Genomic DNA, 5,631 nt, shown 5'->3' with positions numbered 1-5,631 from the left:
CACACTCACTAGCCTAAGCTAATCAAAGATCCAAATAAAGGACATTTATTATTTTTTGCTTTAAGGCTTGTAATGTGCTAAAATTGAGAACAAGTGGGTTAAGCATAGGCTCAAAATTGGCTAACAATGGAGAGTAAAAGGTAGGCTATTTGGGTAAGTGGGCTAATGAAATAATGGCCTCAATCATACAAATGCATGAATACCAGAAATAATTGGACATATAGAATCAAGTAAATCAAGGATCACAATCATAGAAAGAGAACAATTGCACACAAGAATGGAAAATAAGTGGTTATAAAAATGTAACCACACCATAAGGCTCAAGTCTCACAAGCTTGTGTTCTTTGTTCAATACATGCTTCACAAAGTATGAATTCAAGCAAGTTTCACCAAAAATTTTCTTCAATCAATTGGGTTGGTGTCCTATGTTCTATAATTAAAATTCTTGGAAAATCTCAATTCTCAATTATAGAATCAAGCAAATCAAGGATCACAATCATAGAAAGAGAACAATTGCACACAAGAATGGAAAATAAGTGGTTATAAAAATGTAACCACACCATAAGGCTCAAGTCTCACAAGCTTGTGTTCTAGGTTCACTACATGCTTCACAAAGTATGAATTCAAGCAAGTTTCACCAAAAATTTTCTTCAATCAATTGGGTTGGTGTCCTATGTTCTATAATTAAAATTCTTGGAAAATCTCAATATTTGACTAAGCATTGTTGTGATTGAAAAATTCAAAAATTATTTTCCTTAGTTTACCCTTTTCTTTTTCACTTAAACCGATTTCTTATGTAAGAAGGGTGACTAAGTTTTCACTTAAAACATTATTTCTAATCACAACCACAAACTAAAACGAAAGATATACAAAAGAAGATATGCAAAAATGTATAAAGAAAAATCCAACTAAAATATGGAATCTATCATCTAAAACATCTAAAGATATCCAAAAGCATCAAAATATCTAAAATCCAAAATAAGCAGTAAAGGTATCCAAAATGGCAAGAGTATCCAAAATAAACTCTAGATGCATCAAATATATACAAGAGCTATGCAAAGTAAGGTAACTCAGAAGGTAGCCAAAATGTTCACCAGTCCTCTAATGATGCTACCGGTAACCTCCCCACACTTAAGACCAAGCATCGTCCTCTATGCTAAACCGGAGGATCAGTGGAAGGTACAACGGTAGCTGCTGAATCTGTCTGAGGCTGTGGAAACTCTGTAGTGTCAGGCGCAGCTGGAGGTGCATCCTGCTGAAGCGGCTCATCCGCAGCCTCCTCCTGATGATCCTGCTCATCGGAGGTCGGAGAGTCTGGAAGCGGAGGTAACTCAGCGCCAAAGGAGATGAGTGCCTGATCCATCTGATCCAGTCGGCGTCTGACATGGAGCCTCTCGCGCTCCAAGAACCGAAACAGACGCTGGACCAGTAGGTAAGTGGGCTCGGGTGCTGAAGGAGGTGGGGCTGCTGTCGAAGAAGATGGTATAGCTACCTCGACTGCCGCTCTAGCTCGAGAACGGCGGCTAGTCGGGGGCCTCTCGTGCACCCACACACCCCAGGAAATAGTAACTTCCTTGTCGTCGTCATCTGGAGGTGGTGGTGTCACGTCATTGTCCTCCCACGGGACATTAGCTAGCTCAGCTAAGCTAGTAACCAGTGTCGGAAACGGTAACAAGCCGCGAATATGAGCTCTCCACATGCTATGCCTAATCAGTCGGGGAAAATATACTTCCTTTCCCTCCATGACACACCCAATCAAAACTAGCATATCCATCGGAATCTCTGAAAAGTGAGTGGTAGGGAAGACATAGTGGGCAAATATTTGTTGCCAAGTCCTAGCCTCCCTAGTCAGATATGCAAATAGCATGCCCTTGGGCTTTGTGTTGCTCGAATCCATTACCCAAGAAGCATCTGGTGTAGCAATCACGCGCCTAAGCGCCTCATAGTTGAAAGTCATGGAGAGGAGAGCTACCTCTGCCTGCTGGTAGGCACAAGTCTCAGGAGTACCAACTCTGCAGAGCAGTGCATCCCTCAAGGCATCCTCAGTGATCATAATCTCTCTACCCCTCAAGTATACTGAATCCAAGCTTGGTCGAAAGAAATTGTAGTAAAATTCCTTGACCCACGAGATGTTAATCCGTCCCAAGTCTCTATCGACGAAATCCAAGCCCAGCTCAGAAATACGGGCGTTTATGGCACGCCTCACATCATTGGGAAGATTCAGCTTCTTCTCAATATTCAGATTTTTCTTTGCATAACGGGAAAGGCGTAGCTCGCAGTAGAGATTTGGAAATTTGGTGGGATCAGTGGACGGGAGTAACTGATTTTCTTTCTCCTCCTCATTCAGCGGATTCCTCGCATAGTTAGCAGATGGTGGGGGTGTAGAGGTCTTGGAGCGCTTCCTTTTTTTGGAAGTAGTGGCTATAGCTTTTCCTTTATCCGACATCCTGAAAACATAGATAATATAACATAAGCCTATAGCCAAGTAGATACAAAGCGCTCAAAGCAAAGCATATTCATGAAGTGAATAAAGGAAGAAGGTTTCTTGGAATGCAAGCAACAGAATATCAAAATTCAAATCGAACTTCAAACCAAGAATGCAAACCATGTCTTGCACACTATTCATTAATTGAGTTCAGAAAGCACCATATCCAAAAGAATGACATAAAGAGTTAGGTGGAAAACCAAAAGGAGTTAGTTGGTTGAACGAGTTAGACTTAGAAAGCAGTTTGAAAATTAGTGATATGGTAATTACTATCTCAATTTGAAAAGAATGAACAAAACAATGCTGTAAGCACGTTCACAATCATGAATTGCAACAAGTCATTGATGATGAAATATGATATTGCTAGAAAGCAACTAATATGAAACAAACCATCAATCAATGTGAAGGATCACTAGTAATGTATAACTTCCAGAGAACTACAAGCAATGGTCAATCGAAAAGCTTATTCAACCATGCAATGCATAGAAGCAAATCAACATGAAAAACAAGCGAGAATATGGAAACATGACCAAAGAACTTGTTCCTGAGGAGTTTTCAAAAACCATGTAGGCAACAGAGCACTAATTGAACAGAATTCATCAACTAGGGCTGTTACATTCATCAAATAAGTTCAATATAAAAACTGTGGTTAATGAAAATCCGGCAGCATTTCAGCAGCAAATTGGCTAATCCCCAAAATTAAACGGTCGAAGCAGGCTCCATATGAATTCAACAACAATGAAGAACACAAAACCATATGTGAGTTCATATAGAAGCAGCAGACAGTCAATAGTTTAACAACAAAACAATTCAAACAGCACAAAGGGTATAAGCAGTTGCTGCAATCAACAATTCCTTCACCAATTCATCACAAATGAGCAGCATTAACAGAATACATGAACACAGGGCAATGCAGCAGAACAGAGCAGTTTCATATAGCAACAGAAAATTAAACAATGCCTAAATCCACTACTCAGCCCAGATTCGCTAACCACCTAAATCAAACTAAACTAACTAACTAATCTAATTCTAACTACACTAACGGAATTAACAAAAAGCAGCGAAACAAGGTTCAACAGAGGAGAGGAGGAACCTAGGTACAGAGATTGAACCGAGGAAAAGAAGGGAAGAAAAATGAAGTGAGGTGGTGAGAGGAAGAACTGGCCGGAGCAGCGCGGTTGTTGGGTTGCACCGGCGGCGATGGTGGCTTGTGGCGGTTGGCACGGAGGCAGAGAGGGGGTCAGAGGAGTAAGGGAGAAGAGGGAAAGGGAGGGGGTGATGAAGAGAGAAGGGCGAGGCAGTGATGGCGGCGACGGCGATGACGGCAACGGAGCGCTCGCCGGAGGACAGCCGGTCAGGAGAAGAGGAAGGTGAAGAATGGTGGGAGAGGGAGAATGGAACGTTAGAGGAAGAGAGAGTTGTGGTGCGCGAATGCGCTAGGGCTCGCGTCTCTGGGGGAAGTGAGAATTCGAATCCACGCGCGCGCGCACTGTACGCGTTCGCGTGGGTGGAGGGAATGGAAGAACGGCGCGGAAGCGCCATGCACGCAGGCGCGTATGTGAAGGAATCGGGATGGGCGCGGGTGCGCAAGGCGCGCATCGGCGCGGATGTGCTGGGCTGGAGGCTTAAAAGAGGCCCAGTTGGCATAACTCTCAGGTCCTTTAGCCTTGGTGATGCTAATACGCATCGACGCGCACGCGCACTGTGCGCGTTCTCGTGAGCTGCTTGATCTTATTGGATGGGTGCGGAGGCGTGAAGTACGCCAACGCGTGGACAGCGAAACAGAGAGGGGTGTGGACGCGTACAGCGTGCGTTCGCGTGAGTTGAGTTGAGCTGGGGGTTTAAAGTTGGCCCAGATCCAGCGCAACTCTCTGGATATTGGCCCAGAAGTTCTAGCAGCGGATCGACGTGTACGCGGCAGGTGCGCGTACGCGTGCGTTTCCTTATAGCTGTATGGATGCGCACGCACATAGTGCGCGTCAGCGTGGAAGGAATTGGGCTTGAGGCACAACGCCGGCCTAAGAGAGGCCCAACTCTCTGGAAAATGGGTGATGATGCGTCCGCTCAGGGACGCGTGCGCGTACGGTGTGCGCGCGCGTCCTCCCCCCTTCTTCCTTTTTTTTTTTTTCAAGCAGAAAAATTATGCTCAGGTACTCCCTAGACTGCTCACAACTCTTTATTCAATCAACCATCATACAATTCACAAAAATACAATTTGATATTATTCATCTACTACTAAACACAACATACACGTGACTAGGCTAACAATTAAGTTGTACAAACAAATTATGTGAAACATCTACCTACAATGGTAACTCAAATCACTTATTAGGCAAATTTAAAAGAGAATGAAAAGAGTTTACCATGGTGGGGTGTCTCCCACCTAGCACTTTTAGTTTAAGTCCTTAAGTTAGACATTTTGAGAAGCCTATTGTCATGGTGGCTTGTGTTTGTACTCGTCCTTGAATCTCCAAGGATCTTTGCTTCTCAATTGGTTGACAGAATTTCCAACCATTTTCGTCAAGTTTGGGCACAGTTCTACCCAAGATATGAGTCCCCATAGTTGGTCTTCACATAGCGAACCGGGATCCCATATCTTATCTTCGCACCCGTCTTCAATTTGATCTTCATACTTTTTCCTTCCGGGTGGTTGACATATAGAATTCTCTTTAATATACCAAGCCTTCCTTTGAGACCCATGCAAAGTGGTATTCTTCCAATCATCGTTTCTGCTTCATAGCTTCTTGTCCTTGAAGTAACAAAGTGAGAGGATCGTCTATTGGGGCTTGGGGTGGGTAGGAAGGTTCATCATTTTGGAGAGAGGGTTCATAGTAGGAAGGTGATTCTTCTTGGTAAAGGTATGGAGATGGGGGGTATTGAGGTAGTTCTTGGGAGTAATCTTGATATGGTTGTGGTGATTCTAGAGGTTCTTGCTCATAATGGCCATAAAAATATGGTATGGATGATTGGTTATATGATGGATATGGATCATAAGGTGGTGTTTGGAAGGCTTGTGAGTATGGTTGAGGTTCATGTTGAGGATAAGAATCATAAGCATATGGTGGTGGTGCTTGATCATCACAAAAGGAGTCACCATAGCCATTGAATTGACATGTATTAGGATGGTAATTATACCTATAAGTATC

The sequence above is a fragment of the Arachis ipaensis genome, chromosome B03 (assembly GCF_000816755.2).
Source record: "Arachis ipaensis cultivar K30076 chromosome B03, Araip1.1, whole genome shotgun sequence".
NCBI lineage: Eukaryota > Viridiplantae > Streptophyta > Magnoliopsida > Fabales > Fabaceae > Arachis > Arachis ipaensis.
Note: the sequence above shows the minus strand (reverse complement) of the source record.